Raw genomic sequence first — 12996 nt, 5'->3', positions numbered from 1 at the left:
GCAAACTCCACACAGACAGTCGCCTGAGGTGGGAATTGAACCCGAGTCCCTGGCGCTGTGAGGCAGCAGTGCTAACCACTGAGCCACCATGATTTCCCTAACTGATGTTGGATGCTGAGGCCTTTTGCTGGAATCCAAAGTAGACAGGTAGAAGAACACAGCAAGCCAGGCAGCATCAGGGGGTGGCAAAGTCAACGTTTAGGGTATAACCCTTCTTCAGGATTGGGGTGAGGGGTATGTGGGGGGAGCTGCAGATAAAGCGGGTGGCAGGGTCAGGGTGGTGAATTGAGAGTAAGTGAAGGTGAAGACAGACTAGAGTGGTGCTGGAAAAGCACAGCAGGTCAGGCAGCAGCCGAAGAGCAGGAAAATCGACGTTTCGAGCAAAAGCCCTTCATCAGGAATGTCAATTTTCCTGCTCCTCGGATGCTGCCTGATCTGCTGTGCTATTCCAGCACCACTCTAATCTTGACTCTAATGTCCAGCATCTGCAGTACCCATCTTCGCATAGATGAACACAGGTACAACTTGGTTGGTCAAGGGGAGGAGTGAATCCGGTTGGTGGCTGCGAGGAGTGGAAGGACAGGGGAGGGGCTGGGAGGTTGTCGGGGGATAGGGAGGGAGGGAGGGAGGTTATTTGAAATTGGAGAACTCAATGCTGGGTCCTCTGGGCTGTGGCGTGCCCAGGAGGGAAGATGAGGTCTTGTTCCTCCAATAGGAGCTGTGGTTCGTTGTGGCAATGGAGGAGACCAAGGATGGTTAGGTCGGAAAGGGAGTGGTTGGGGGAATTGAAATGGGCAGTGACCGGGAGGTCCGGTCGGCTCCTGCGGACCCAGCTGCGATGCTCGGTGAGCCATTCCCTAAGTTTACGTTCGGTCTCCCCGATGTAGAGAAGGGCACATCGGGAGTACCTGATGCAGCAAACTAGATTGGAGGAGAGGCAGGTAAACCGCTGTCTCACTTGGAAGGACTGTTTGGGACCCCGGATGGAGGTGAAGGGGTGGTGTACTGCAGGTTTTGCATCTTTTCCGGTTGCAGGAGAAGGTACCTGGGGGTTCCGTGGCGGGGAATGGCGTGAACCAAGGACTATAGAAGAGAACGGTCCTTGTTGAAGGTAGAGAGGGGTGAGGAGGGGGAGATGTTCTTGGCGGTGGGGTCTATTTGGAGGTGGCGGAAGTATTTGAGGATGATACGTTGGATGGGGAGACTGGTGGGGTGGTAGGTGAGGACAAGGGGGAATCTGTCTTTATTGCATTGGGAGGGCTGGGGTTTAGAGCAGTGGAATGGGGAATGCAGATGGTGCACAGAGGGCTGGCTGGATGACGGAGGGAGGAAAGGCACGTTGTTCAAAATAGGTGGACATCTAGGATGCTCACGAGTGGAATGCCCCTCGTCCGATGCTCACAAGTGGAATGCCCTTCATCTGAGCAGATGCAGTGGAGGTGGAAGAATTGGGAGAATGGGACAGAGTTCTTGCAGGATACTGGGTGGGAGGAGGTACAGTCCAGGTGGTTATGGGAGTCTGTAGGTTTGTGGTAGATATCCATCTGGAGACTGTCACCAAAGATGGAAATGGTGAGGTCAAGAAAGGTGACGGAGGTGAGTGAGATCGACCAAGTGAATTTGAGGGCGATGTGGCAGTTGTGGGCGAAGTTGATGAACTGCTCCAGTTTAGCCTGGGTGCAGGACTCTGCACTGATGCAGTCATTGATGTAACGGTGGAAGAGTTGGGGCAGTGTCTCCCGAGGCTCCCCATTGTTGGAACTGTGCAGCAAGAGATGTGAAGGCCATCTCAAAAGGCTTGATTCTGTTGGTTTCAGGTCAATTGTTTCCGAGAGGAGGTGTAAATTGGAAATACCTGCTAGTAATCCTTCCTGCCTAGCCTCCATTCCCAAGCCTGCTCGTGGTTTTGTTTATTCCTTGCAGGATCAGCACAGTTTTGTAAAAGTTGTGTTCACAAAGTCCAAGGCTCTATCTAAGTCCAGGGTTTTGCCCATATGTTTTGATACAAGGGACTTTTGCACAATATTCCACATTCTCAGGGGTTTCTTCAATGTTTAGATTAGATTAGAGTGTGGACACAGGCCCTTCGGCCCAACAAGTCCACACCGACCCGCCGAAGCGCAACCCACCCATACCCCAACCCCATTTACCCCTTACCTAACACTCCGGGTAATTTAGCATGGCCAATTCACCTGACCTGCACATTTTTGGACTGTGGGAGGAAACCGGAGCACCCGGAGGAAACCCACGCAGACACGGGGAGAATGTGCAAACTCCACACAGTCAGTCGCCTGAGGTGGGAATTGAACCCGGATCTCTGGTGCTGTGAGGCAGCAGTGCTAACCACTGTGCCACCGTGCCGCTCACCATGTTGTTGTGGTTGTGTTCGCCGAGCTGGGAATTTGTGTTGCAGACGTTTCGTCCCCTGTCTAGGTGACATCCTCAGTGCTTGGGAGCCTCCTGTGAAGCGCTTCTGTGATGTTTCCTCCGGCATTTGTAGTGATTTGTACCTGCCGCTTCCGGTTGTCAGTTCCAGCTGTCCGCTGCAGTGGCCGGTGTATTGGGTCCAGGTCTATGTGTTTGTTGATTGAATTAGTGGATGAGTGCCATGCCTCTAGGAATTCCCTGGCTGTTCTCTGTTTGGTTTGTCCTGTAATAGTAGTGTTGTCCCAGTCAAACTCATGTTGTTTGTCACCTGCGTGTGTGGCTACTAAAGATAGCTGGTCATGTCGTTTTGTGGCTAGTTGATGTTCATGGATGCGGATCGTTAGCTGTCTTCCCGTTTGTCCTATGTAGTGTTTTGTGCAGTCCTTGCATGGGATTTTGTACACTACATTGGTTTTGCTCATGCTGGGTATCGGGTCCTTTGTCCTGGTGAGTTGTTGTCTGAGAGTGGCTATTGGTTTGTGTGCTGTTATGAGTCCTAGGGGTCGCAGTAGTCTGGCTGTCAGTTCAGAGATGTTTCTTCAATGCTAGATGGAGGGGCAGAACCCATGGCTGTTCTGAGGGGGCCAGCTCTGTTACACTCCTGCAGGGGACGCTGTCTAGTTTATTGCCCACCAGCTCCCTGATTCTGACCTTGGTCTTACGTTGTGCAATGTGGAGTGGTGGGGAACACAGGTGGTAGATGCTTCAGAGGCAAAAGAAACTGATTTTATTGAAAACAAGTGCACCGAATGTACGTGCAGCCATGGAAATAAAGAATATTTCAAATCCCAATATTATCGATCAAAATCGAATGTCTGAGACTTGTCAAGCAAGTTAACCTGAACCCCAGTTAACTCTTGCAGCCCAGCCTTGATACCGTGAGTTTAAATTTACAGTGACTGGTTGTGAATTAAATGGTTGCATGCTGATCCCAGAATCCTACCCCACTTCCCTTCCCTGGGGATGCCCTACACTGTCAGCCCCAAAACCCACCTTTCCCTATCCTAACTAACCAAGCTGGGGCAGAGGGTCTCAGTGCCTTTAGTCTCAACCCTGTGTTTGGGTCTTTTACCTGAGATTCCTTACATACTTGATGCAACTGCATGATTTGGGAAATGCTGCTGTTGGACTGGGCTGTCTGGTGTTGGGCGATTTTTAACTTGAAGCAACTGCAATATGCCACCTTTTGTGAACAACAACCAACTTTTATTAAGCACAGTGCAGTACAAGCTTTGGAGAAACACTAAACACTCCTCAACATGCTTGCGAAGCGTGTCCAGTGAAGTTCTCTCTGCACAAAGGAAACAGTCCTACCTTCAGATAAAATCTTCACATCACAGCCACTGATGTTCACAAGACAACCCCCCCCCCGCCCCCCCACCGAAGTCACTCCCACACAGTCACATAGAACGTAAAACATTACAGCGCAGTACAGGCCCTTCGGCCCTCGATGTTGCGCTGCCCTGTCATACTAATCTGAAGCCCATCCCACCTACACTACTCCATGTACATCCACATGCCTATCCAATGACGACTTAAATGCACTTAGACTTGGCGAATCTACTACCGCTGCAGGCAAAGCATTCCATACCCTTACTATTCTCTGAGTAAAGAAACTACCTCTGACATTAAAGTTGTGTCCCCTCATGTTTGCCATCCCCATACTTGGAAAAAGGCTCTGCCTGTCCACCCTATCTAACCCTCGGATTATCTTGTATGTCTCTATTAAGAAAATGGGCTTTGGGGAGGGAATCTGTAATTGGATCAGACTGCTCTACACCAACATTGTCAGTGCAGTCTCAATCAACCGGTGGGAATCAGAGAGCTTCCCAGTCAGATCTGGAGTCAGGCAGGGCTGCCCTCTCTCTCCTGCCTTGTTTGTGTGCTGCATAGAGCCATTTGCCGAGTCCATCAGGAAGGATGCGAGCCTGAGAGGGGTGACTATTCCTGGCAGCGGGGGCCTGCAGGTTAAGGCCTCCCTGTACATGGATGACGTCGCCATTTTCTGCTCGGATCCGCTGTCCGTGCGCAGACTCATGTGCATATGTGACCAGTTCGAACGGGCCTCAGGGGCCAAGGTAAACCGAGGCAAGAGCGAGGCCGTGCTCTTCGGGAACTGGGTCAACCAATCCTCTATCCCCTTCACCGTCAGGACCGACCACCTGAAGGTGCTGGGTAATTGGTTAGGAGGGGCTGGGGCGTGCGCCAAGTCTTGGGAGGAGCGTATCAGCAAAGTGAGGCAGAAACTGGCCAGATGGAAGCTACGGTCGCTCTCCATCGCGGGAAAAAACCTGGTCATCAGGTGTGAGGCACTGTCATTGCTATTATACGTGGCACAGGTCTGGCCTATTCCCAGAACCTGTGCCGCTGCAGTCACCCGGGCCATCTTCCAGTTTATATGGACCGGGTTCGAAGGGACTCACTGTATAAAGATCTGGGCAACAGGGGAAAAAATACACCCAATGCCACCCTCACCCTGATGGCCACCTTTGTGTGTGGCTGCATCTAGCTGTGCGTGGATCCCCGGTACGCAAACACCAAGTGTCACTACGTACTGAGGTTCTACCTGTCCCCGGTGTTGCGAAGGATGGGCCTGGCCTCGCTGCCACGGAACGCTCCGAGTAGTTGGACCGTTCCGTATCACCTGTCCTTCGTGGAGAAATTTATGAAGAAAAACACCTTTGGCCACAAGTCCATCAGGAAGTGATCAGCACGTAGTGTCCTTGAGACCCTTCGGGAAAAGGAGTGAGCGGATCCTATCGAGCGGTTCCCTGAGCAGACTGTCAAAGCCATTTGGCAGAATGCCTCATCGCCAGAACTTTCCAACAAGCACCAAGACATGGCTTGGCTGGTGGTGAGAAGGGCTCTGCCTGTGAGATCCTTTATGCACGCCCGGACTCTCAGCCGCACCGCACGCTACCCTCGAAGCGGCTGCGGGGGGACGAGACTGTCACACGCCTCCTTCTGGAATGTGCCTATGCAGAGGAAGTCTGGAGAGGAATGCAGTGGTGTTTGTCGAGGTTCGTCCCGAGCAGCGCCGTGACGCGGGACTCCGTGCTCTACGGCCTGTTCCCCGGGACGCACACCGAGACGAACATCAACTGTGCCTGGAGGATCATCAACTCAGTGAAGGACGCTCTCTGGGTGGTCCAAAACCTGTTGATCTTCCAGCTGAAGGAGTTGACCCCGACTGAGTGTTGCAGACTGGCACATTCCAAGGTCCAGGACTACATGTTGAGGGACGCGCTGAAGCTTGGGGCAGCTGCCGCCAAGGCGCGGTGGGGAAAGACCACTGTGTAAAGTCTGCCTGCCTAACGAAGAACAGGGGGCCCATGCTGTCATTTGGGCTCCGCTGACGCCTCAGCTAATTATATGGGCATATGATTGAAAAATGTACAGGCCTGTATAAAAATGATAAATTCTGATCTGTGTATGTACATGTTTACATATGTATGGCATGACCAACTGTACAGGCCATCAAATTATTTTATGAATAAAGTATATTTTTGAAATAAAAAAAAATGTATGTCTCTATTAAGTCACCTCTCAACCTTCTTCTCTCTAACGAGAACAGCCTCAAGGCCCTCAGCCTTTCCTCGTAAGACATTTCTTCCATACCAGGCATACATGCCACTCAACATACAATGCAGTGACCACCCCACCTCCAGATACAATATAATGCAAATCATCCCTTAATGATCAAATCCGTTGCAAATCTTTTTTTTTGTAACGACAGGGGAGTAGTCAAATTCCAACTGTAATGTTTGATTGATTTCTGGATGACAATGTAAATCGTCCCTGAATGGCAAGGAAAATGACCATAAAAACCTCCCACAGGCCAACTATAACACAAAGACACACGGCCTTACTCCCGGGGCATTCAATTTCTTACAGATCAGCAAAGCAAATTAACTCTTTAATATCAGACCTGGAGTAGAACCCGGGTCTGTCTTGCTCTTGTCCAAGGTCTCTCACCGTAGCTGGATTCTGCTTCGGACCGCGCATGCCGATTTTCCTGTTGTCTTGGCTGGTCCAGGGATGTTGCTGATGCTGCCGTGGTCAGTCTCTTAGAGACAAATAAACTGCAGATACTGGAATCCAATGTAGACAGGAAGAACCCAGCAAGCCGGGCAGCATCAGGAGGTGCAGAAGTTTAACCCTTCTTCAGGACTTGGGGTGGGTGTGGGGGGAGCTGCAGATAAAGGGGGTGGTGGGGACAGGGTGGTGAGGTGAGGGTGGGTGAAGGCAGGTAGAGGGTATGACCTGGTTGGTCAATGGGAGGAATAAATCCGGATGGTGACAGGGAGGAGTGGAAAGGAGGGGGGGAGGGGCTGGGGAGAGAGTCGGGGGATGAGGAAGGAGGTTTTAGACTCATAGAGTCAGAGAGATGTACAGCGTGGAAACAGACCCTTCAGTCCAACCCATCCATGCTGACCAGATATCCAAATCCAATCTAGTCCCACCTGCCAGCACCCGGCCCATATCCCTCCAAACCCTTCCTATTCACATACCCATCCAAATGCCTCTTAAATGTTGCAATTGTACCAGCCTCCACCACATCCTCTGGCAGCTCATTCCATACACGTATCATCCTCTACAAGAAAATGTTGCCCCTTAGGTCTCTTTTGCATCTTTCCTCTCTCAACCTAAACCTGTGCCCTCCAGTTCAGGACTCCCCGACCCTAGGGAAGAGATTTTGTCCATTTATCCTATCCATGCCCCTCATAATTTTGTAAACCTCTATAAGGTCTCCCCTCAGCCTCCGACGCTCCAGGGAAAACAGCCCCAGCCTGTTCAGCCTCTCCCTGTAGCTCAAATCCTCAACCCTGGCACCATCCTTGTAAATCTTTTCTGAACCCTTTCAAGTTTCACAACATCTTTCCGATAGGAAGGAGACCAGAATTGCATGCAATATTCCAACAGTGGCCTAACCAATGTCCTGTACAGCCGCAACATGACCTCCCAACTCCTGTACACAATACTCTGACCAATAAAGGAAAGCATACCCAACGCCTTCTCCACTATCCCATCTACCTGCGACTCCACTTTCTAGGAGCTATGAACCTGCACTCCAAGGTTCAGCAACACTCCCTAGGACCTCACCATTAAGTGTATAAGTCCTGCTAAGATTTGCTTTCCCAAAATGCAGCACCTCTCATTTATCTGAATTAAACTCCATTTGCCACTTCTCAGCCCATTGGCCCGTCCGATCAAGGTCCCGTTGTAATCTGAGGTTATTTGAATTTGGAGAGCTCAGTGTTGAGTCCTCCGGGCTGTAGGCTGCCCAGGCAGAAGACACGGTGTTGTTCCTCCAATAGGAGCTGTGGTTCGTTGTGGCACTAGAGGAGGCCAAGGATGGTCAGGTCAGAAAGGGGGTGGTTTGGGGAATTAAAATGGGTGGTGACTGGGTGCTTTCGGTCATCTCTAGTCATCAAGTGGTTGATGGATGGTATTCAGTGTTTGCCAAGATCGGGTTGCAGGTACCGGCACATCTTCTGCCTCTCCCTTTTATCTTTAAGCAAGATCGGGTCTCCCCCAGTTACATCCAACTGCAGGCCCCTTTATCTCCTGCCAAATCGGGTTTTGAAAGCCGAGCTGTTGTTCTTATCGGGGCTGAAGGAGCCTCCTGATTACAGGATGGGGGTGTAAGTGGTTTTTCAATGGTTTGGAATGTCCCTTAGATGGATGTCTGTTAGAAGTTTGACTAGTCGTGTGAAGGTTCTTACATCCAAAGCTGAAACAGGTTTACATGTAGCGCAGTGGTGTAGAATGTCCAGTATTTCTGTGCCCGAGCACTGCTTGGAGAACTAGTGGATACAGAACTGGCTCAAAACTAGAAGACAGAGGGTGGTGGTGGAGGGTTGTTTTTCAGACTGGAGGCCTGTGACCAGTGGAGTGCCACGAGGATCAGTGCTGGGTCCATTGCTGTTTGTCATTTATATTAATGATTTGGATGTGAACATAGGAGGTATACAGAGGAACCTCAATTATCCAGAGGTGCGGAGTATTTCGTTCGGTTAATCGAATGGAGGATAGCATAATTTAGCCAAGCATCGGGACCTTGTGATCTTGCCAGATTATCCAAAATTCGGATAATGGAATGCCAGGTAATCGAGGTTTCTCTGTAGTTAGTAAGTTTGCAGATGACACCAAAATTGGAGGTGTGGTGGACAGCGAAGAAGGTTACAACAGGACCTTGATCAGACGGGCCAATGGGCTGAGGAGTGGCAGATGGAGTTTAATTTCGATAAATGCGAGGTGCTGCATTTTGGGAAAGCAAATCTTCGCAGGACTTATACACTTAATGGTAAGGTCCTAGGGAGTGTGGCTGAACAAAGAGACCTTGGAGTGCAGGTTCATAGCTCCATGAAAGTGGAGTCGCAGGTAGATAGGATAGTGAAGAAAGCGTTTGGTATGTTTTCCTTTATTGGTCAGAGTATTGAGTACAGGAGTTGGGAGGTCATGGTGAGGCTCTACAAAACATTAGTGTGGCCACTTTTGGAATGTTGCGTGCAATTCTGGTCTCCCTCCTATTGGAAGGAGTTTGTGAAACTTGAAAGGGCTCAGAAAAGATTTACAAGGAGGTTGCCAGTGTTGGAGGATTTGAGCTATAGGGAGAGGCTGAACAGGCTGGGGCAGTTTTCCCTGGAGCGTCGGAGGCTGAGGGGTGACCTTATAGAGGTTGATAAAATCATGAGTGGCATGGAAAGGGTAAATAAGCAAAGTCTTTTCTCTAGAGTGGAGGAGTCCAAAACACGAGTGGATAGGTTTAGGATGGGAGGGGAAAGATATAAAAGGGACCTAACTTTTCATCATACAGAGGGTGGTGTGTGTGTGGAATGAGCTGCCAGAGGAAGTGGTGGAGGCTGGTCCAATTGCAGCATTTAAACGCATCTGGATGGGTTTATGAATGGGAAGGGTTCAGAGAGATATGGGCCAAGTGCTGGCAAATGGGACTAGATTAGGTTGGGATATCTGGCCAGCATGGACAGGTTGGACTGAAGGATCTGGTTTCCATGTTGTACATCTATATTCTATAAAAGTTGAATGGCTCTGTATCTCTATGGACTTCAGATGATCTGAAGTTGCTTTGTTCTGCAATCTGGCTTTCATCGTTTTCAGCTGGGGTGTGCATTGTTGGGGGTGGGGTGGGGTGGGGGGGGCTCTTTAGGTTTGCAAGCTAACCCCTGCTCCAGACAGCTGTCCCTCGGCGTGCGTATTACACAGTCTGTCTCAACCAGCCTTCGCTGGTTCAGTTGAGGCCTATAGCAGCTTGAGTCCAAACATTCGGCGCATGTTAGTCCAATGTACTTTCTGGAGAAAGTGAGATCTGCAGATGCTGGAGAGCAGAGCTGAAAATGTGTTGCTGGAAAAGCGCAGCAGGTCAGGCAGCATCCAAGGAACAGGAGAATCGACGTTTCGGGCATAAGCCCTTCTTCAGGAATGAGGAAAGTGTGTCCAGCAGGCTAAGATAAAAGGTAGGGAGGAGGGACTTGGGGGAGGGGTGTTGGAAATGTGATAGGTGGAAGGAGGTCAAGGTGAGGGTGATAGGCCGGAGTGGGGTGTCAAGGTGAGGGTGATAGGCCGGAGTGGGGTGTCAAAGTGAGGGTGATAGGCCGGAGTGGGGTTGGAGGAAGAACGCCTCATCTTCCGCCTAGGAACCCTCCAACCATAAGGGATGAACTCACATTTCTCCAGTTTCCTCATTTCCCCTCCCCCCACCTTGTCTCAGTCGACTGTATCGGCGCTGCCTCGTGCTCCCACAAGGAGGTTGAACAATTCATCCACTTTACCAACACTTCCACCCCGACCTCAAATTCACCTGGACCATCTCAGACTCCTCCCTCCCTTTCCTAGACCTCTCCATTTCTATCTCGGGCGACCGAATCAACACGGACATTTACTATAAACCGACCGACTCCCACAGCTACCTCGACTACACCTCCTCCCACCCTGCACCCTGTAAAAACGCCATCCCATATTCCCAATTCCTTCATCTCCGCCGCATCTGCTCCCAGGAGGACCAGTTCCAAAACCGAACAACCCAGATGGCCTCCTTCTTCAAGGACCGCAATTTCCCCCCCGACGTGGTTGACGATGCTCTCCACCACATCTCCTCCAGTTCCCACTCCTCCGCCCTTGAGTCCCGCCCCTCCAACCGCCACCAGGACAGAACCCCACTGGTCCTCACCTACCACCCCACCAATCTCCATGTACAGCGCATCATCCGCCGTCATTTCCGCCACCTCCAAACGGACCCCACCACCAGGGATATATTTCCCTCCCCTCCCCTATCAGCGTTCCGAAAAGACCACTCCCTCCGTGACTCCCTCGTCAGGTCCACACTCCCCACCAACCCAACCTCCATTCCCGGCACCTTCCCCTGCAACCGCAAGAAATGCAAAATTTGCGCCCACACCTCCCCACTTACTTCCCTCCAAGGCCCCAAAGGAAACTTCCATATCCGTCGCAAATTCACCTGCACCTCCACACACATCATCTATTGCATCCGCTGCACCCGATGTGGCCTCCTCTATATTGGGGAGACAGGCCGCCTACTTGCGGAGCGTTTCAGAGAACACCTCTGGGACACCCGGACCGACCAACCCAACCACCCCGTGGCTCAACGCTTCAACTCCCCCTCCCACTCCACCAAGGACATGCAGATCCTTGGACTCCTCCATCGCCAGACCATAGCAACACGACGGTTGGAGGAAGAGTGCCTCATCTTCCGGCTAGGAACCCTCCAACCACAAGGGATGAACTCAGATTTCTCCAGTTTCCACATTTCCCCTCCCCCCACCTTGTCTCAGTCAAATCCCTCGAACTCAGCACCGCCTCCCTAACCTGCAATCTTCTTCCTCTCCGCCCCCACCCCACTCCGGCCTATCACCCTCACCTTGACCTCCTTCCACCTATCGCATTTCCAACGTCCCTCCCCCAAGTTCCTCCTCCCTACCTTTTATCTTAGCCTGCTGGACACACTTTCCTCATTCCTGAAGAAGGGCTTCTGCCCGAAACGTCGATATGCAGTTACCTGCGGTGATCCGGTATTGCTGGGTCCGGAAAGGTTTCACTCCAGGTCAGTACGGCAGTTTTGCTCCCACTCCCCCCGCCCCGGCAGTTTTAGTTTTGTCAGGACAGGGATGATTTTGTTTCCGGGATGTTGTCAGCACTGACCGGACGTTTAAAACCAGAACATACTCTCCGAGTGTTGGCATCGCTGGGGGTATATCTGCCAGCAGGGGGTGACTTTAGGCATCCACCTTGGTTACATTATCTTCTGGAAAAGTGTTCCAACTTGGAATGGCGCTCACGCAGAACAAGGGCCAACCACTGAATTCGACCTGAAGCGATGGGAAGCGCAGCTTTGTCTTCCTTCAGTAACCCTCGCATGGGCTTGGAGTCTGTGACCGTAAAAGTACTGGTGGAACTTCCTCACATCAAAAGTGACCGCCAAACCTTCCTCCTCCATCCGGCATGTTTGCAATCTGCATCAGCCAAATTCTGGGAGGCTTGCGTTCCCCTCTGTTGGGCCAATAGTGAGCCAACACTCCCCAGATGCGGGACAGGTTTGGGTGTTGCTGTAGAGTAGATGGCACTGGGTAGGCCTGCAGAATCATTGGGTTGTTTCTCAGTCAACTTGCACGGTGGCCTCAGCTCCTTTGATAGTCCCTATATCTTTCTGAAAACCTTTCTGGGTATTTAATTAGAATTTCACTCAAGCAGCTATTTTCTCATCAAAAGATGTTGAACCACACAAATTGAGTCGTTCTCAACTAATTTTGCCCTGTCAAGGATGGGCCTGAGCTTTTTACTACAATCAGAGGTAACCTAAGCAGCTGCTTCTCATAAGACTCAGTGGTTAGCACTGCTGCCTCACAGCGCCAGGGACCCGGGTTCGATTCCCACCTCCGGCAACTATCTGTGTGGAGTTTGTACTTTCTCCCCATGTCTGCGTGGATTTCCTCCGGGTGCTCCGGTTTTCTCCCAAAGTCCAAAGATGTGCAGGTCAGGGTGAATTGGCTGTGCTTTCCTGCTCCTCGGCTGCTGCCTAAACTGCTGTGCTTTTCCAGCACCACTCTAATCTAGAATCTGGTTTCCAGCATCTGCAGTCATTGTTTTTACCTGTGCTAAATTGTCCCATAGTGTTAGGTGCATCAGTCAGGGGGAATTGAGTCTGGATGGGTTACTCTTTGGAGGGTCGGTGTTGGGCCAAATGGCCTGTTTCCACGCTGTAGGGGAATCTAATAAATCAGAGAGCAGAACCTAAGTTGTATCCTTATTCTGTAAAAGTTCCCCGGTATAGGTTCCCAGCCTGGCTGAGGCCTTACGCAAACTTAAAGGTTGGCGTCCAGAGTGAATTTTGTTAAAGACTGGTTCTGCAATCAACGAAGCAGCCATGCCAGTGTTGTCCTCCATTAGATCTGGGTGACCACTTAATTTTAATTGGCTCCGATTTGGATGTTGCCGAGCAATGTAACTGTTCCAGGAAGCGCTCTCTCCCGGGTAGTGGCTGATGAGTTTTCTTACTAATTCAGGCCAAGTGGGACTCTTTAGTCACCCGGA

The sequence above is a fragment of the Chiloscyllium plagiosum genome, unplaced genomic scaffold (genome assembly GCF_037043375.1).
Source record: "Chiloscyllium plagiosum isolate Xiang-an unplaced genomic scaffold, Cpla_swu_hap1 HiC_scaffold_8, whole genome shotgun sequence".
NCBI classification, from domain to species: domain Eukaryota; kingdom Metazoa; phylum Chordata; class Chondrichthyes; order Orectolobiformes; family Hemiscylliidae; genus Chiloscyllium; species Chiloscyllium plagiosum.
Note: the sequence above shows the minus strand (reverse complement) of the source record.